The 21,259-nt window shown below is 51.0% G+C and overlaps 1 protein-coding gene across 3 annotated transcripts in view; it reads right to left on the bottom strand.

The window, feature by feature from the left end:
- Window positions 1-21,259, bottom strand: part of MED14 (mediator complex subunit 14) — a 1,095,522-nt gene that overhangs the window by 938,015 nt on the left and 136,248 nt on the right. The gene's annotated exons all lie outside the window — the stretch shown is intronic.

Raw genomic sequence — 21,259 nt, 5'->3', positions numbered from 1 at the left:
TTTAATTTCCACATTCAAACTTGTTCTTCGTTGGGTTTGGTCTCTCTTTGTCTCAAGCATTTCCTTGTTCTACATAAATGTAGTGCCTACACGCTGTTTAGGACCATTTCTGTGGTTGGGCAAGAAGGTGTTCAAGTAGTGTGTCTCACATCTGCTTCACTCCTTGGTCTTCCCAATTTCTGTTGTATTCTCCTCTCAGAGAATGCCACTTTAGATATGACCTCTAGGAGCCAACTACACATCTCTCCATGGACCACTTTCACTACCTTAGGATAACTTGGGAACCTGCCTTCCTCTTGAGGTCTCCCAATTTCCACTTAGTTATGTTAAACCTCAAAACCAAGATAAGAACACCAGATCTTTAACTTCAACACCATCCCCTACTCCACTAGCTTGGATATGCAGTCTCCCAAGGGACTGAAAGCCTTAATTCTCAGAATAGGAGTATATTTAACTCCTTGTCTACTGTAGAAAAATTGATTATTATGTGGTGTGATCTTGAGACCTCACTGTGCAATAGTCTCACAATCTTTATTTGTCACAGTTAAATTTCTTTATTAAAACCCTTAGCCTAGTCCTGGGTAGCTGTCAACAGAGCACTCACACTTAATCAAAGGAACAAGTTTTAAGCATTTAGAAGTACCAAATATCGTTAATCGTTGTAATCTGTTTAGCAGCTAGGTGCCAACTGGCTAGAATGGCAACTTTTCTTTACTTGGATAGGGCATGACGGGGCAGTTACAGGGACCCCTTAGGTCCAGGGAGACAGTTACCTGTAGTGCTTATTAGTTTTCGTGCACTTGGCGCACTTTTCTCCTTTACCGCTGTGCAGCAAATAAGTGGCCCTGATGCAGAGGATGCTGGAGATGCAGTGGGTGTTCGCCACAGACATCAGGGGTCACCTCCGGCATCAGGACTCTAGTTGCAATGATGCAGCAGGGGAGACCAGTGCAGGTTGTCGCCATTTGTCAAAAGAACCACCAGTTACAGCAGTCTCACTGATTCCTTGCAGGTAAGTAAATCCTTTTCTTTGGAGGACCAGAGTCCACTTCGACCTTGGCTAAGGGTTTTACAGACTTTGAGACACCACTGGAAGGTCAGGACACAAAAGCCCAAAAGGGCACTTTGGCGTCCAGTGGCAGGCAGGCGTTCCTGGGCAGCTGAGTGCAGGGTTCATCTGCTTTTGGTGGTCTGGAATCTTCACAGGAAGTTAGCCAAGTAGCCCCCAGAGTCCCTTCTTCCATCCTGGCACATGCACAGCTCTTTACTATAAGTGGACATAGCCTGCATTGCGGATCCACTGGGTGCAGACTAGTCTTTGGAGCAGCCGCTCTTTGCTGGGTCCTGAAGCAGGACAAGGAGTAGTTCCTTTCCTGTAACTCCAGTTCTGTAGTAGGGGATCTCTGTGTATAGTCATAATCTAGTGAATAGTCCCACCCATGTGTGTGGACCCCGGAGCAATCAAAAATAATCTCTCAAAGTGTCGAAAAGATGCAGAACTGCACAGACACTTGAGAGACTTTAAAGACATATAATGCAGCCTATAAACAGGCTACACTGTCCAGTACTTCAACTAGAAATTCCACCAAAAATCCACAAACAGCAAAGCCTGTCCAGATTTCCTTTGCCCTAGCAGCAAAAGCCCTCTGAAATGATAGAGAGGAAGGCATTGACAGACAAGCCCTATAGGCTGCCATTATGTGGCTCAAAACAGGGTACTGTGCCTTTAAGAGAACTTTCCAGAACTTCACAGTATCCCAGACTGCACTGCATGTCCCTTTTACTTTCAGTTCTTTTTTAAGGCGTAACACGCCAGACCTGTTGCATTCTTTACATGAATATCTCTCCACCGGGGAGGAAGGAGGGCGCTTATGACTATAACAGAGATACCCCTACTATAGAACTGGAGTTACAGGAAAGAATGCAAATGCTACTTACCAGTATGCATCTGTTCTTGGCATGTAGGGCTGCTGACATTCATATCTGTGCATAGTCCGCCACCTAGTGTTGGGTCCGGATGATTGCACATTGTTGTCCTGGAAGAGTCTTCGAAGTATCACGAGATAGGTGGCTCCTCCCCTGGACTACAGTGCGCATGGGCATCGCCTCCATCCCCAGATTGTTTTTAGCCATAGGCAGAGATGGAGTGAAGAAGTGAGTGATGACCATGCTATGAGCATATGTGTGTATATGAATACATACTGCAGCTGCTACAGGCGCCGGGGAGGAGGGTGGGCGATATGAATGTCAGCAGCCCTACATGCCAAGAACAGATGCATACTGGTAAGTAGCATTTGCAGTTCGAGGCATGTGGGCTGCTGAATTCATATCTGTGCATAGAATACATAGCAGTCCCTCCATTAGCGGCGGCCGCCCGTGCCAGCTGCAGCAGTCTGAAAAAGCGTTTTTAGAACAGCCTGACCAACAGCTGCCTGTTGTTTTGAATGCACGTCTACACAGTAGTGCTTAGTGAAAGTATGAGTGGTAGACCATGTGGCTGCTCTACAGATGTCTTCTAAGGGAATGTTACCGAAGAACGCCATAGAGGCCCCCAACTTCCTAGTGGAGTGGGCCCTCGGTGGGATAGTGAGAGTGCGCTTAGCTTTAGCGTAGCAGATCTGAATGCACTTTACTATCCATCTAGCTATTCCTGCTTTGGAGATTGCATTTCCCTTGTGTTGTGTGGCAAAAGCAACAAAAAGTTGTTTGGTTTTGCGGAAATCTTTTGTCCTGTCCACATAATACATCAAGGCCCTCTTCACATCAAGGGTGTGGAGCATCCGCTCCGCCAGCGTCTCTGGGTTTTGGAAGAACACCGGCAATTCAATAGTTTGGTTTATGTGAAACTGCGAGACCACTTTGGGTAAGAACTTAGGGTTAGTGCGGAGCACCACCCTGTTGGCATGTACCTGGAAGAAAGGTTCTTGGATGGTGAGCGCCTGCAGTTCGCTAACCCTCCGTAGCGATGTGATTGCTACCAAGAACGCCACCTTCCAGGTCAAAAACTGCAGCTCGCAAGAGTGTAGTGGCTCAAAGGGAGGACCCATCAGCCTTGTAAGAACCACATTGAGGTTCCATTCCGGAGCTGGTGGAGTCCTTGGTGGAATGACTCTTTTGAGTCCTTCCAGAAAAGCCTTGATAGCAGGGACCTTAAAGAGTGACAGGTGTTGCCTATTTTGGAGGTATGCTGCCATAGCCGACAGGTGAATGCGGATGGAAGAGTAAGCTAGATTACACCGATACAGGTGAAAGAGGTAACATATGATGTTTTGAATGGACGCGTCTAGCGGGTCAATGCTGTGCTCCACGCAGTAGACGACAAACCTCTTCCATTTAGCCGCATAACAAGCTCTAGTAGTGGGCTTTCTCGCCTCCCGAATGATGTCCATGCAATCGGGAGGAAGATTGAGGTAGCCAAACTCTAGGACTTCAGGAGCCAGATCGCCAGGTTGAGCTGTTGCGGATCTGGGTGCTGAATGTCGCCATGGCTCTGCGTCAGAAGGCTGGGAGTGAGATGAAGCCTTTGATGCGGTACCACGGAGAGTTCCAGAAACGTGGTGTACCATGGTTGGCGAGCCCACGTTGGAGCAACCAGGATGAGAGTCATCGAGTGTTGCCTGAGCTTGCGTGCCACCAGCGGTATCAGAGGTGCTGGGGGAAAAGCGTACGCAAATCTGCCTGACCAGTTCATCCACATCGCATTGCCCTGTGATTGGGGGTGTGGGAATCTGGCGGCGAAGCTTTGGCATTTTGCGTTCTCCTTTGTGGCGAACAGGTCGATCTCTGGATGACCCCACCTTTGGAAGTACGGTTGGAGTACTGATGGATGTAACTCCCACTCGTGCATCTGATGGCTGTGTCTGCTGAGCAGATCCGCCATTTGGTTGTCCTTGCCTGGGAGATGTTCTGCCATGAGGAAGATGTTCCTCTGAATGGCCCACTTCCACATGCTCTGAGCCAGATGAGACAGCTGTGGAGAGTGTGTTCCTCCCTGCTTCTGGATGTAGTACATGGCCGTCATGTTGTCCGTCCGGATCAACACGACCTTGTTGCACAGATGTACTTTGAACGCCTTTAAGGCCATGAAGATTGCGATCAGTTCCAACACATTGATGTGCATCTTCCTTTGCTGAAGTGTCCATAGTCCCTGCACCGTGTAATGGAGTACATGCGCTCCCCATCCCTGGAGAGAGGCGTCCGTTGTCAGGATGATCTGTGGGACAGGCTCTTGGAATGGTCGGCCCTTGCAAAGGTTTTGTGGATTCCACCAATGCAGAGAGTTGTACGCCCGACCGCTCACCAACACTAGGTCTGTCAGTTGCCCATGAGCCTGAGTCCACTGACGTGCCAGGCACTCCTGAAGCGGACGCATATGTAGTCTCGCGTGCGGGACAATGGAGATGCAGGAGGCCATCATGCCTATCAACTGCATGAACACCCTCGCTGGAAGCGAGTTTTGGGGTCTGAATCGTTGGATCAGCGCCTGGATACTGGCGATTCTCACTGAACTCGGCTGCGCAGTGGCTGCCAGAGTGTCGATTGTCGCGCCCAGATACTGTCGCACGTGGGCGGGCTGGAGATGGGACTTTGGGTAGTTCAGAGAGAATCCCAGATCGTGCAGGAGGTGAATGGTGCGTGACACGTGGTCTACGCACTGCTGTTCCGTCTTTGCCTGAATAAGCCAGTCGTCTAGGTATGGAAAGACATGGACGTGCTGGCGACGGAGATGCGCCGCCACAGTCGCTAGGCATTTGGTAAAAACTCTCGGTGCCGTGGTGACCCCGAACGGCAGGACTCTGAACTGGTAATGCTGGTCTAAGATCGTGAATCTGAGATACTTTCTGTGGGAAGGATGCAGGGGAATATGGAAATAGGCATCCTTCAGATCCAGCGTTGCTAGGAAGTCCCCCCGTTGAAGCAGGGGAAGCACCTGCTGCAATGTGAGCATATGGAAGTGCTCCGAGTTGATGTACCAGTTCAGGGGCCTGAGGTCCAGGATCGGCCTGAGTGATCCGTCCTTTTTGGGGATCAGAAAATACAGGGAGTAAACCCCTGTTCCCCGTTCTTGCAATGGAACGAGCTCTATCGCCCCTTTTTGCAGCATGACCAGTACTTCTTGCTGCAACAAGGTCAAGTGCTCGTCGGACATAGCACGGCTTCTTGGCGGTATGTCCGGTGGAATGGACGTAAGTTCTAGACAGTACCCGTACTGGATAAGAGACCTCACCCACCTGTCCGTGGTGATGGACCTCCACGCCGGCAGGAACTGCTGGAGTCTCCCCCCGACAGGTGTCGTGTGATCGGGGGGAAGTGACAAGACGTCACTGCTTGTTGGAGGTGGTGGACCTGGAGGCATTGTTTCCACGTCCCCTGCCTTTGATATTATTGCCTCTGTAGCCACCCCTGCCCTTGTTGTTGTTATACGAGGACTGGGTGTTACCCTTGTAGTATTGCGTGGACTGGGATGCCTGGCCTCTCGAGGTGCCTCTTGAATTGGAGCGGCGAAAGGAACCACCCCGAAACTGCTGACTTTGTAAAGCCCCCATAGACTTGGCAGTTTCGGTATCTTTTTTCATTTTTTCTAGGGAGGCATCCACCTCAGGGCCGAACAGATGGTCAGGATTCACTGTTTGACCCAGTATTGTGGTTTGTATGTCGGGTTTGAACCCAGAAATTCGAAGCCAGGCATGGCGTCTAAGTAACACGCTTGTATTGATTGCCCTGGAGGCAGTGTCTGCCACATCTAGGGCACATTTGATGGATGCATTTGTAATGAGTTTACCCTCCTGAATGAGCATCTCCCCCGCCTCCTTGTATTGGTCAGGCAAGTGTTGCAGGATGGCCTCTAATGTGTCATAATGGGCCCTATCATAACGTGCAAGCAGGGCTTGAGTGTTAGAGATCCTCCAGATGTTCGCTGCCTGTGCAGCAATGCGTTTGCCTGATGCCTCAAAGATCTTGGACTCTTTGTCTGGGGGAGGAGCATCTCCAGTAGTCTGCGAATTCGCCCTCTTTCGAGCGTTGGACACCACCAGGGAGTCCAATGGCAAGTGTCCCTTAATATACGTGGGATCCGTGGGCGCCGCTTTATATTTCCTGTCGATGCGAGGATTGACCACCCGCGCCCGGGTGGGCTCCTTGAATACCTCCTGTGCATGCTTCAGCACCCCTTTAAGCATCGGTAGTGTCTTGACTTGTTTTTCGGCTACCGAGAAGGTGTCGACTAAGAAGTCCGCATCCACGGGGTCTGAGTGCAGTTCGACGTCATGGTTCGCTGCAGCTCTCTCTATTAATGCATTAAATGCCGCCGAGTCCTCTGTCGGGGACGTTTTTGCGGCGAAAAGTTGAGTGTCCTGGCCCGACTGCGGGTCGTCTGTGTCGCCTCCTGCTGTCCAGGGCACATGCTCCTCTTCCGGATCCGAGTACGCAGGATAGTTGTACTCGTCCTCTTCCTCGTCCACATCAGGCACGGGGGAATGGGCCGGCGAGTGTTCCAGGGCTTGTGGAGACAGAGGTTCCATCAGATCCGAAGAGTCCGCAGAGTACCTTTTGTTCTTAAGTGGAATCCTAAAAGGTTCCAACGCCGGCTCCGACGTAATCTTTCGTTTGAGGAGCGACAATTTTCCGGTGTTGGCGTCGATGGTCACCTCACGACGTTCCTCCACCGCGAGCGGCTGCAGCCAAAGCTTCGACACCACCAAGGCAGCCTTCGGCGTCAATACTTCCTGAGAGTGTCCGCTCTGCTTAGGCGCGAAGGCCTTCGGCGCCGACTTGGGAGGAAGGGTAAAACGAATGGGCGTTTGTTCCTTGGCAGGCTTCGGCGTGGGCCTAGGCACTACAGTGTCCTGGCTGGGAACAACAGTGGACTGTTGGATCCGCTTTAAGGATTCTCCCACTTTCTTTGTAAGGGATGCCGAGGGCTGAACCGTCGCGAGCGACTCTTCGTCTCCGAGAGCCCGGTCGCCGGTAGGCCTCTTCTTCGGTGCCGACGCCCCATGGCCTGGCGCACCGTCGGCGTGACGCTTCTTCGAAGCCGTTTTCGGGTCCGCGACCCCTTTCGGTGCCGACGCAGCCGCGTCGGGTGCCTTCACCTTCGGCGCCGACCCACAGGGCTTCGGGTCGGCCATTTTGGCGCGGCTCTTGTGGTCGGCCATTTTGGCGTGGCTCTTCAAGTCGGCCATTTTGGGTTTCGTGGAAGTTGACGCCTCCAGAACCTTCTTCACCAACGCCACTTTCGGTTTCGGTTTCGCATCCGAGGGTGCGAGACCAGTCGGCTTCACTTTCGGTTTCTTGTTAGAAATGTCCGTGACCGGGCCCGGAGGCGGGGACGTAGGACTCATAGTTAGATCTTGGGTAAGGCCCGAAGGCGATCCCTCGACCTGGGCCGTATGACGGGGAGTAGCCCCGGAGTCTGGTTGGGGATGCTCTTCCTCTGAGCTATCTCCCATCGTGGCACAAATCAGTTCGTCGTCCCCTACCTCACCGGAGACTTCGTCGTAGGCCTCCTCATCCGCGTCGTAGGTCTCTTCCTCGGACGCGGGGCCAGAGTCCGACCCTTGTACGTCGTCCTCTTCCTCGACCGATTCCTGAAAGATGTCATCAGGTGGGGGCGCCGAAGCCGACAACTGTGCCTGGAGTCGATTAGCCCGGCGAATCTTCAAAGTTTTCTTACTCCTAAACTTTGAACACGCCATGCAGGTGTCTTCACGGTGATCCGGTGACAAGCATGTGTTGCACACGGGGTGCACGTCGAGGTGCGAATATTTTGAGTGACACAGCGGACACTTCTTGAATGGAGTCCGCTCCATAGCAAAGGTTGTAGTGTAGGCCCGTCCGCGTCGAAGCACGTGGAAGGGCAGTAGGAGATCGGAGCTGAGAGTCAGTAAGAAAACCCGAACGCAACTATACCGACGCCCAGCCTAAAGACCTTTTGGTCTCAAGTAAAAATCGAACAACTATCGGTTCCGATGGAGGGAACCGAAAACACATCCGAACCCTATGGCGGAAAAAAACAATCTGGGGATGGAGGCGATGCCCATGCGCACTGTAGTCCAGGGGAGGAGCCACCTATCTCGTGATACTTCGAAGACTCTTCCAGGACAACAATGTGCAATCATCCGGACCCAACACTAGGTGGCGGACTATGCACAGATATGAATTCAGCAGCCCACATGCCTCGAACACTACTCCTTCTGTAGTAGGGAGTCTTTGTGTATAGTCATAATCTAGTGAATAGAATGGCAAGCCCATCCCCACACCAAAGCGGCGGTGGAGAAAGAAAACACCACTATTGGGGAAACAAATTCCGCAGCGAAGCCTGTCCAACCTGAGCATCTGCTCTGGCATCAGTGTCCAGACAGTAATGCTTAGCAAATGTATGAACCGACTTCCAAGTGGCGGCCTTGCATATTTCTGCAATCGGCACATTACGGAGCAAGGCTGTCGTGGCAGCTTTGCCCCTGGTGGAATGAGCCTTAGGCTTACCTCCTAAGGTCTTATTAGCTTTTTGGTAACACAGTTGTATGCAGGACACAATCCACCTAGAGATGGACTGCTTAGAGGTTGCAAGACCCGTCCTGACTGATCCATAATTGATGAACAATTGGTCTGACCTACGAATATCTTTGGTCTTATCCAGATAAAATTTCAGCACCCTCCTAACATCCAAGGAATGCAAGGACCTTTCCGCTGGAGACGAATGATTCTAAAAAAACGTAGGCAAAGTTATGGTCTGGTTGACATGAAAATCAGAAATAACCTTGGGAAGAAATTTAGGGTGAGTACGCATAACAACCTTAGCAGCATGAAATACAGTATAAGGTTCTTGGCAACACAACGCCTGAATTTCACTCACCCTGCGGGCCGATGTAATGGCCACGAGGAACGCCGCCTTCCAGGACAGGTGCTGCAACGAAGCCTTATGAATGGGTTCAAAAGGCTCCTTCATCAATCTGGACAGCACCACATTCAATTCCCACGAAGGCGAAGGAAGCCTGACAGGAGGGAACACTTTCTTCAAGCCTTCCAAAAAGTCTTTGATCACAGGGAGCTGGAAGAAGGACGTCTGTGAAGGGCTTTTCCTGTAGGCAGTCAATGCAGCGAGATGAACCTTAATGGAATGAACATTAAGGCCAGACCGCGCCAAATGTAGAAGGTAAAGAATGATGACATCTTCCTTGTACGTCGTTGGGTCAAAGTTCTTGGACGCACACCAGATACAAAACCTCTTCCACTTGTAAGCATAAGAGATCCGAGTGGAAGGGCGCTTAGACTCCTTCAATATGTCCATGCAATCTTCGGGCCTATTCAAGTGGCCATATTGCACTATCTCAGGAGCCATGCCGCCAAACTCAAAGACGTGAGGTTGGGGTACAACATCTGCCCCCCGAACTTCGTAAGAAGGTCCGGCCTGCACGGCAGCCGTATGTGCGGAAGGAGAGACCGGTGAAGTAGGTCCGTGAACCACCATTGCCTGGGCCATTCCGGGGCAATCAGGATCATCCGTGCCCTGGACTGGGCCAGCTTGATGAGCACCGCTGGAATCAGGGGAATGGGTGGAAAAGCGTACACTAAGCTGTTCGACCAGTTGATCCAGAGAGCATTCCCCAGCGTCCCTTGCTGGTAGTACCTGGAGGCGAAGTCTCGGCATTTGCTGTTTTCGGCGGTGGCGAACAGATCTACGTCTGGAGTCCCCCACCTTTCGATGACTTCTCCTTATGACCCATTCGTGGTTTTCCTGAATCAGTCTGCTCAGTGCGTCTGCCTGAACATTCTGCACACCTGGTAGATGGGTAGCCGTTATCGTCAGTCCTCTGGCCAGAAGCCAGTGCCAGATAGTCTGCGCCTCAAGCGACAGGGTGCGCGACCTCGAGCCCCCCTGCTTGTGGAGGTAATACATCGTGGTCGTATTGTCCGTCTGTACAAGCAGAGAGTTGGTCTGGAAGGACGGATGAAAGGCCTTCAGTGCCAAGTGAACAGCTCGGAGTTCCAGAAAATTGATGTGATACATGGGCTCCATCAGAGACCACGTGCCTTGAATCTGTAAGTCTCCCGAATGCGCTCCCCAGCCGTGGAGAGAAGCATCCGTCACGATAGTCTGAATGGGAATGTCCTTGTGGAAGGGAACCCCTCTGAGGAGATTCTCCGCTGAACACCACCACTTCATAGACTGACGAGCATGCAGAGACAGTCGTATCTTGTCGTCCCAAGATCCTCTCCTCTGGTCCCATTGGTCCTCCAAGCACTCCTGCAGAAGTCTCATGTGTAGTCGTGCATGAGGAGTGAGGAAGATACAAGAGGCCATCGACCCCAGTAGAGAAGACACCGTCCTCACTGTTGTAGATGGAGCGGTCATAAGAGCCTGAGCCTTCCGAAGGATCGATCTCCGTCGCTCCTCCGAAGGAGACCCGCTTGCTGACAGCGTGTTGATGGTGGCTCCCAAGTACTGAATGCACCGGACCGGGATCGGGACAGACTTTGACATGTTGATGTGCAACCCCAACTTGTTCAAGAGAACGCACGTCTTCTGGAAGTGTGTTTGGGCTTCCGAGAAGGAGGATGCCTTGATCAACCAATCGTCCAGGTACGAGTAGACAAACACCTTGTTCTTCCTGAGGTGTGCCGCTACCACTGCCATGCACTTCGAGAATGTTCTGGGCGCCGACTTCAGCCCGAATGGCAGCACTGTGTACTGGTAATGGTTGGCGCCGACTTGAAATCGCAGAAACTTCCTGTGTTTGCACGCGATGGGCACGTGGAAGTACGCATCCTGAAGGTCTATGGCACAAAGCCAGTCCCCCTGTTGCAACTGAGGAAAAATCTGATGCAACGACAGCATGCGAAACTTTTCTCTGCGAATCCACTTTTTTGCCTGCCGCTAGTCCAGAATGGGCCTGAACTCGTTCTTGTCCTTCTTGCGCACCAGGAAGAACCGGGAGTACAGACCTCTTCCTCTTTGAGACAGAGGTACGTCTTCTATCGCCCTTTTCCTTAACAGGATATCGGCCTCCGCCTGGAGCTCGCGCAGTTGATACTGCGAGCTGACCTGAGGGATCGCTGGAGGAGGGCTGATGAACCGAAGACTGTATCCATTGCAAACAATATTCAGCACCCACTTGTCCGGAGTAATTTTTCTCCTCTGCCAGAAAAAATTGAACGCTTCCCCCCACCGGTGCGGGTAACGGATGAAGGGGAAGTAACCGCTCAGGGTCGAGACCCGGCCGGGCCCTTGTTCGCGGTAGAGGACTGCTGTCCGCCTCTACCCTTCGGTCGTTTCTGGAAGGGTCTCCGGAACTGCTGCTGTTGTTGCTGCTGCTGTCCCGAAGACTGCCCCCGTCCTCTTCCTTGTGCGCCATAGCGCCTTTGGAACGGCCTGTAGGATTTCTTCTCTTTGGGCTTCTCCAAGCCCACAGCCGTAAGTGTCTCCACCTCCGCCTTCATGCGGGCCATCTCATCATCTGCGTGTTTTCCGAACAAAGTATCTCTGGAAAAAGGCAGGTTGGCCACCCGATGCTGGGCCTCCGGCTTGAGTGACTTGAGCCGGAGCCAGGCATGTCGTCGCTGATTGATTCCATGGCAGTAACCATGGGCAGCCAACAAGGAGACATCCGCAGCCGCGCTGATGACCTGATTGGACACCAGCATCCCTTCCTTGAGGATCTCCTGGAAGTCCTCCCTCTTGTCTCTTGGTAGCAAGCAGTTCCACGAACTGTTGCAGGGAGTCCCACAGCGTCCGGTCATAACGACCCAGCAGAGCTGTATCTCTGGACGCCTTCATGGCTGTGGATGCGGTCCCACACGCCTTCCTCCCAGCTGAGTCAATCCATCGACTCTTTATCTGGCGGCACGGTGGAGGACGGGGAGGTAGAGTGTAGCTTCCTGGCCGCCGTCACTATCACCGAATCCGGTACCGGATCAACTCTCAGAAAGGCAGGGTCCGAATCCGGGGCCCTGTACTTCTTTAGAAGTTGGGAGGGAGCGGCCTTCACCACCGCCGGTGTGAGGAACAGCTCCTCTACAGGTTCCTTCAATCCAGTGACTAGTGGAAGCAAGGGGCGAGACAGATGCCTCTTGTGAAGCGTCTCGAACATCACTGACGTCGAAGGTGTAGGAGCCGTCACAGCAATACCCAATTTCGCAGCCCCCCTCAGGAGGACCTCCTGGAAAGTGGCAATGTCATCCACTGGAGAAACCCTGGTCTCCGGGGAGTCCGATAAGGTCGGGGAGTAGGAATGGGTCCTGGACGAGTCCGTGCGGGACCTAGACCCCCGCCTCCTATGGCGACGCCTTGATCTGGTGGAGGATCTATGACGACTCCTAGATCTTCCTCTCCGTCCGGAGCGTGAACGTGACCTCCTCGGCCGAGGGCGATCAACCGGATCCACCGGAGGGGGAGACTTGGGCTTGGACGGGGCCTTCGGTTTAGGCTTACCCTGGGGAGGCGTAGGAAGAATTGGCAACGAAGTCGACCTTGGTGGAATTGGAGGCAGCTTCACTGGTAACCCTGGTCCAGGTTGCGGTGGGGGCATTGGAGGAGGAGTAGGAGTCCTCGGAGGGAGGCCCCTCGGCAATGGAGGAGGGGGAGTCACCTTCCCCAACGGGGTATACACCTCGGAGTACACCGAGCCCGGCGAACCTCCATCTTTACCAGCCTGGGACGTTGGCGAACTTCCCACGGCGTCAGGCTTCTTTCCGCCTCTCTTTGACGTCGAGGAACGGCGACCAGACGGCGAGCGCCAGCCTCCTGACGTCGAGCGCCTCTTCTTCGGCGACGAACGCTTTCGCCTCGACGGCGATCTTCTACGCCTCGACGGCGATCGTCTGCGCCTCGACGGCGATCGTCGGCGCCCCGATGGCGACCGTCGGCGCCTCGACGGCGATCTTCCATGCCTCGCCGGCGATCTTCCATGCCTCGTCGGCGATCTTCCATGCCTCGTCGGCGATCTTCCATGCCTCGTCGGCGATCTTCCATGCCTCGATGGCGACCCGTGCCTCGACGGCGACCCGTGCCTCGACGGCGACCCGTGCCTCGACGGCGACCCGTGCCTCGACGGCGACCCGTGCCTCGACGGCGACCCGTGCCTCGACGGCGACCTTGACGACGAGGACTCCCTCGATGCCGAACGCCTCCTCTTCGCCGACGGCGAACGGCGGTGTCGTCTCGACGGCGAGCGTCGACGCCTGGCCTGTCGACGTCGAAAGCTCGACGCCGACGTCGACGAAGAGACAGTCACCGGGGACTTCGATGGTCTAGTAACATCCCTCGACGTCGTTTAGTCTCCGACGATTGGGAGCAGGCCGTAGTCATTCCTCTCGACGCCGTAGTGGGCGCAATAGACCCAGGCGGAGAATGGTGACGTTTGCTGGCCTTCCTGCCCCTGGGGAGCCCCCCAGAGGCCTCAGCATGGGCAGAAGTAGCCCCTCCAGACCCACCTTGTGCCTTCTATCTTCTTTCCTCGAGGCCCTGAAGTCTGATCTTCTTCCTGTCCTTCAGGGTCCTGCCAGAGAAGCCTTGACATATCACACACTCCTCTGGGATATGTGAAGAAGGAAGGCAGAGGATACACACCTCATGGGGATCCGATTTGGCCTTCTTCCTGGAGCACTCCAGGCATCTATCGAATAAAGCAGACATATTCGACAAAAAACAGAGTGCAAGAACCAAGGAGAAAGGCACCAAAGTACAATAAAGCACTTAACTTGAGAAAAGTAGTGAAAAATCACCAAAAAAACCCTTAGAAAGGTAGAGCTCAATGCTCCAGGGTCCTGCTTGCAGGAGCCGGACAAAAGAACTGAAAGTAAAAGGGACCTGCAGTGCATTCTGGGATACTGTGAAGTTCTGGAAAGTTCTCTTAAAGGCACAGTATCCTGTTTTGAGCCACATAATGGCAGCCTATGGGGCTTGTCTGTCAATGTCTTCCTCTCTATCATTTCAGAGGGCTTTTGCTGCTAGGGCAAAGGAAATCTGGACAGGCTTTGCTGTTTGTGGATTTTTGGTGGAATTTCTAGTTGAAGTACTGGACAGTGTAGCCTGTTTATAGGCTGCATTATATGTCTTTAAATTCTCTCTTAAGTGTCTGTGCAGTTCTGCATCTTTTCGACATTTTGAGAGATTATTTTTGATTGCTCCGGGGTCCACACACATGGGCGGGACTATTCACTAGATTATGACTATACACAGAGATCCCCTACTACAGAATCCTTCTGTCTTCTTTCCTATTGATAGTGATCCGTGGACTGAGGGCCTGAGGTGCCAATTGTATACCATCTTGTGGGAGGGGAGGACTCACTAGCCAATGAGGAAATAGTTCCTACACAGCACCCAACACACTTAACATCATTTCCTGGGGGTTTGGTCACCAACCAATCTCAATATATTCTTCGCTACCCAAATCTCCAGGAGATGACCTTTAGAAATCGGTCTGCTCTTTTCAAGCTCTCGTGCTTGTAGTGGCATCCATTTTGCGGGAGCGAGCAACGGCGAGCAGGGGCTATCTGTTTTCAATTAGCGTGGCCGCGCACGCTTTACTCTTGCTCCCCTGCCTGTGCGCCTTTCACCGTGCCGATTACTATTTGTTAATTAGGTGTCATGTTACCATCTTCCACGTGGCGCCGTGTGCAGCAGAGGTCACTCCCTCATAGCGGAGAAAGCCAGGAAGACCAGGGATGACAAAGGATTCTGGAGAAGAATAAACGCCAACACACTTTGCAAAGGATGCTACGAACGCATTACTAATATTACATGTATTTATTTGAAAGCTTACAATCCATAAATTTGGGACAGGCACATTTAAACAATTAATTCTACCGCAGCAGGCGCCTGTGCAGAGAACATGCAGTTTACAAAGAACCCACCAACGCCTCCTCACAGCTCTGTTTCGTTTTACTGTCCCGATGGGATGACATTTTGCAATGTATATACGTACAACTGCAGGGCTCCCTGCTAAGTGGGCTGCTCTGACAGGTTAGGTATGGGACACTTTTAGTCACACTAATACCTGGGTACATGTCCTAATAAAAGGCCAGTCAGAAGGTTTGTTTGTACGTAGAATTTGACTGGACCAGTGGTGGGAGTAGCAACACTTTGTTACATTGAGTTTATGTGGCGACTGAGCAGGTTAGTCTTCTGGAGTTTGGGGAAGTGGCGAGTTACACGTGTGTCTAAAAACTGTGTGCGTTTCCTCAGGGCTGTTTGCCTGGCTGCATAGCTGATGATCCTTCTGGTTTACCCACCCATAAAATTAACACCCAGGTCCCCAGCCTCTCTGAGCACTTCCTTTGTCCTACATGACCAGACCAGCCTTCTGCTGGATTTTTAAAAGTACATCAGCACACCCCCAACTTTGGTCATATTTACTCTGTGTTACAGCAATGCCCTGCCGAGGCAACATCTGAAGACATGGGCATTTATATTAGTTAATCCAACCCAGCTAAGTAAGCCCTTCGTTATAGGTTAGGAGCATGTATTTCACACCTTGCACTCATAATAGATTTTCTCAAATTGTGCTCACTTCCTTGTTTTGCACAACTACTTCGTCCATGCTCCACCAAGGGCAAAGCATGCAAGGAGGAATACTGCGTGCTAAGATCTTTTTTGCATGTTTTTGCCCATTGCATGCCACAAAAAGTGTAACTGGATGCAAAAACCGACTAAACACCAAGAAAAAAGCTATTCCATCAGGGGGCGTTTTGCACACATACTACCGCATACCTCACTATAAGGGATGCTGTAAATGTAAACAGGGTCTACACCCTGAGAAGCACGCAAACTACACTCACAGCAATAAAACAGCTCAACAGCTTTACACTGCCACGTTTAGCAGGAATAATTCATAGCCGTACCCATGTAAATTGGTTCCGCTGTTTCCAAAGGGAACAAAAAACCAGCTCTCAAAGCCTAAAACATGCATTGGCATAGCCAATAGGTCTCGCCTTTGGGACCTCATAAGTGTTAAGCCATGCAACAGTTGATGTTGTTGCACCAAGGATATTGTGCTGCATAACTAAATTGTCATATAGCTACTTCTTTTCTACATACTGTGTTAAGTTAGCTTGAGTTTATTAAATGTTCGCACGCCGTTTTTAGGTCGAGGTAACCGGAAGTCCGAGAATTAATGTTTGTTAGTAGGACTATTAGTCCAGCCTCAGTTTTTGGCTCTCTCCCATTGGCTGGCTTCCTAAACGGAGGCCAGCCATTGGAGGAGAGAGCCGTCTCTCCGATGTAGCCCCGTCTTTCTCGGATTTGGGGGCGTCATTTTTGCTGTTCTTTAGACAGTGACGTCATCCGTCACTCAGAACAGCAAAACCACGCCCCCAAATCCGAAAAATATCGAAGCTTGAGTCCGCCATTTTTCCCACCGTCTAGCCTGCACCAACCCGTCCCCTGTGAGGTCGCCTCTTCAGTCACATTGCAGCCTCCCTCTCAGCCCCTGCAGACTCCCACCTCCCTACTCCCTTTCGCTCTCACCCGTCCTCCCAGTCCATAGCTCCCTGCTCCGGCAGGCTCCCTCTCGGCGCTTCTAGTCCTGCGCGCTCCTCTGCCCTGTAACCTCCCACCTCCCTGCACTCTCATTCCCAGCTCGCCTCCATCCAGTCTCTCTCCTCCCGCTACCAGCAGTCTCTCTCAGATCTACCCATTGCTGTCCAACCTTCAGCTCCCCACTCGCTCCCAGCTCTCCGCCTTCTCTCTCTCTGCCTTCCGTCTCCCCTCCCGTCCCCTGCAGTCTCCATCGCCGGCCTCCAGTCCCCTCCTCCCCGCAGCGCCCCCCATCAGCCGGATGATTGTCTCCAGTGCCGGAGGAGGCGGCGGCCCGGCATGTTCCAGGGATGATGCTAGGCTCCGGGCAGGCTCTGGACAGCAGCAGGTTCCTGCTGCATCACCTGGTCTGGAGTGACTGAACCTTCTGTTAGCTATGAAATGCAGTTGTCTCACATTTGGCAGACCATTTGAAGTGAGTGAGGGATGGGTGGAGGAGACCTGGGGGATGGGCTTTGTTTGTTAAGATATTTGAATGTCCAGTCGCGTCTCGAGACAGCGCCTAGGAGTCAAGCCTCTGTGCGTGACACGCAGATAAAACTGATACACTGCGCTCCCAGAGCGTCCACCTTTTTGCGAGATGAGCCCACTCCTCTTATGTCTCCCCCCGGATACAATAAGTCAAGCCCATGGCCACTGCTGGGGAAGCATCGGCACTGCCTGCATGCCTTCGGGGGTAGGGAGGCGCATAATCTAGCGCGTGTACGGGGGGTGGGGGTTTGAGAGCGATGGCATGCCCTAGCATCAGAACATGGGACATGCCTCGTGTCACCCGGAGGGAACTCGGGAGGAATTCTTGCTGCAGTACTTCTGCACAGATTGGCAGCTGCTGGAAGCCTCTTTTGCCCTCTTTGTAAACAGATGTTTCTCTCGTTTTTGATCTGTTCACTGTTTGTTCTGTGGGGTGTATGTTCAGAGTGTCACCTCAACGGTGATTGGGGCATGTTACTCCAGCACTGGTTCCTATCCGTGTACCTGAGCTCTTCGAACTTCTCGCATGGGACCCCCAGCACTCTATAAAGCACGCGTCTCGAGACAACGCCTAGGAGTCAAGCCTCTGTACGTGACACGCAGATAAAACAGATACACTGCGCTCCCAGAGCATAGGGATGAAAGATGGTATCAATTTGCCTACTCCAAGAGGAATAAAGCTCGCTCTGTGGGGCACAAAGCAGCAAGTGCAGGTGCCTTCTTCTGGAGCAGAGTGAAACCTGGTGCAGCACAAGGACAGGGGCTGAAAGTAGCAGATTTGGGAATTCACAGGTGTAGCTCACAAACCCGGTTTCATTTTTAATAATTTCAGGAGGGAGTCTGCTTTCGAAGCACAGTTTTGTGTGATGGGACTTGTTTAACGAGAGGCTGAGGCTTTTAAAAGCAACCTTGCTTCTTCAAGCATGGGTGGTGGGCTTGGCAGGCCCATGGCGGGGGGCTTGAATCCTACTGTAAAGCCAGAACCGAGGTTAAGTAGTGTTCAGTGCATAGTAGTAGGCAGTGAGCGAGCGACCTAGAGGCACTTAGTGGGCCTCTGTTGCCCTCGATTATACAGACCACCCCCCTAGACACTGACCTTACGCGGAGAGCACACTACTAACGCCACTGCTCTCCGGTATTCTGACCAGCACCTTGGTGACGGGTTGCGCTAGTCGTCAAATTGATGCTGAACCTACTCCAGCAGCCAGTTGGCATTTAACACATCTCGGGATGTTTATCCTTTATTTGTGTGGGTGCTTGTAGCGCACAGAATGCTAGGGTGATGCCAAAGTCCTTTGCAGGAAGAGACCAGACATAAAATTTAAGACATAGTGCCATTCCTAGCACATACGTGTTGTAAATGTACAATATGTGCGTGGCAGAGAATAAGTACATCTTATCAAAAGGTTCTTGAATCATGTGTTCACGAGGTAGTGGTTTTGCTTCGCCTAGTCCTTTTAACACTTAGCTTTACCTAGAATACCACGAGCGCTTGCTGTGCTCCAATCAAGTAATATGGAAATATTCTAGTTTATAGTATGAGAAAGGGAGTCCGAGTATGATTTTTGACGCTTTTTATTGTGGCGAGGCGGAGTTCTGAGCTTGAGGTTATTCCATCTTTGCTGAGGAGAGCCGTTGCCATCACATTGTATGGAGGGGTAATAACACTGCTGTACTTCCCCTCCTACAGCAGTACAACCAGTACCTAACTGCCTCGCAGTCTATTTCCTCTGTGCGGTGCAGAGTGCTTTAAAGTGCCCAAGATGGGGTTATTTTCCATCGGGATCCTAAACTAGCACTCACAGTCTGCACTTGCCCCATTTGTCCTTTCAGCGGGTTCTAACTGGAGCAGAAACTTGGTCCAGGCACCAAAAAAGTGTCTCCATTTGTCAATTCAATATCTGAAAAACAAGTGGCTATTGTTTTTCAAATTGAGGCAGTTCCGTGTAAAGACACACTGTATATATGTTTTGCAAGGTATGGAAGATTGCATGGATTTGAGCTTGCTGCAGGCTATGTTTGTATTAATACCAAAATACATGTAAAAACCGGCCTAGAAGATCATGAAACATGCCCACACACAGCCAAAAATCCCAGCCAGCACACTGACCGGTTAGACCTGCCAGCCCATCGAGCACTGCCTGGTTGCCCTACAGCCCGGTCTATAGGTTTGTGATAACGGGTCGATGCTGGGGGAAATGAGACCAGCTCCGTGCTGCCACATTCTGACCAATGTACAAATGAGCATTCTTTCCAGAAGATGCCAGTCAGCGGCCGGCAATAAGCAGCTGCGTCTCCCCAATTAGAAGAGGTAATGGAGCAGTTTATGGGCAGCTAGGCTGTGCCATTTGATTGACAGACCATGTCACTCTGCCAACCCCTCAGCAGCAAACTCCTGTCCGCGCTCCAAGGTAGCAGTGCAGAAATGGCAATATACTGGGACTCATCAAAAGCCTGCATGCCCATGCAGTTTCTGGTTTCATAGATAAATCCCCCGCCATTGCACAAGCAGTTTGTCGTTTGAACCACAGCTGCCACAAAGCACCTTCTTCTCTTGCTTGCTTCACGCAGCTTCTCATTAGTTGCAGATTTTTTTCCCTGCCTATATTTAATAAATTGGAATTGATCATACCTTTTACCGGATCTTTAGACCTGTCTATAGATAACAACTTGGTTGCTGTTAACTGTTCACTTTTTGTAACCCATGACATTTTTTTCTCATCCTGAGTAGTCTGATAATATATTTATACAGCTGTATATTGGGATCCTGCTTTTTCTCGTGTGCCCAGAGATTGCTGGGACCAAAGGCCAATAACAAAGGTGAGTTTGCATTTGCGTCCAAATAAACTGTCTGATGACCATGTAAGCTGAGCTGCATGCTCTGACCTCTAAAACCCTCTTAAGTCGCCAGGTAACTTGATGGAGTAGTCAAGAGTAGGTGGTCTGAAGGTATTGAGTAAAGCAAGATTAAAACACACGCCAATAGGGTTTTTTCGGGCATTGCTTCGAAAAAGGAAATCTATTTTAAAAAGCACGGTAGAACAAAAGAACAGTTAAAATGATGAAAGCTATAGTTAAGGCTTCTGGTTTTACCCATTTAAGAGAGCCAACCAAACACTTTAAGATTATAGTTTAAGATCAATGAATGGCTATAGCCCAATCGTTCTTGCACAGTTTTTCGGTTACCTCTGGATTGAACACCCTGTTCCTTCAGCAGGACTCTGCTCTCCTTGGGCCAAATCGAGCAATGCTAACCTAAGACTGACATTTGCTGAGACTAGGATATCCATCTTGGCTCTTCGATGCAATGACGGATGTTATCCAATGGAATTTCAGCAACATTGTCAATCATTGTGCTGTCCCTTGTACAGCAGATCTTTGATTATCAAAAAGGAGAACAGTGTGGTCTAAGGTCAGGTGTGCTTCCTGTTGAAAACTGATACTAGTAGTACAGTCCAAAGCAGTTCTTCACTGTCCTGTTGAGATTTTGTGATCCATGTCATTGTTATTTGCAAAACAAGCTAAAGTACCTAAGTCATATTAAATCGATGTTTCATAGCTTAAGGTGAACTGAACACAGGTTAGATGTTTTCAGTACCTCCATTTAACCTAGCATGCATTTAGTCTATTTACCTAACAAATTAACACACTTCTAAAAGTCCAAAATACTACAAAATGCTTTATCGGAGGTCAGGGCAACATCCACAACCTGGGACATCCAGTATCACAGGATGGCCCACTGGCTGGCAGTAGAGCTCAGGGTCACCTTCAAAATACACTGCTTGATGAACCAGCAACTAAAGACCCAAATCAAGAAATACACTCCACTCTAGCCACCTTAGCATTCTCATCGTCCCTAAATGAATTGCAAGTCCCAAAGAGACCGGTGCTTCTCGTGGCTGGACCTAATCTTTGGAAAAACTTGGCCCAACAGTTGCAAACCCCAACAATTTCTGGCATTCAGAAGACAACCAAAACATTTTCAATTCTATTTTCTGGCCTGTGGTCTGATTCACCCCTCTCGAGTATTTAAAGGAATGCGTTGTACAGGAGGAGCTATACAAAATATATAAAGTCTGAGATTACTGTGGACTAAAGCAGAATGGGTTCATGGTACCAGCTGAACATGCTCAATTCTAATGAAGGGGGTCTCTAATGAAACAGAAAGCACACAGCCTTTTCTCCTTGGATTGTGGAGGTGTTCCTTTCTATTATGGTATATCCACTTGCATCCCTTTTATGACCGTTACACAT

This window comes from Lissotriton vulgaris, chromosome 8 (genome assembly GCF_964263255.1).
Source record: "Lissotriton vulgaris chromosome 8, aLisVul1.2, whole genome shotgun sequence".
NCBI lineage: Eukaryota > Metazoa > Chordata > Amphibia > Caudata > Salamandridae > Lissotriton > Lissotriton vulgaris.
This window is presented reverse-complemented; position numbering and strand designations above follow the sequence as displayed.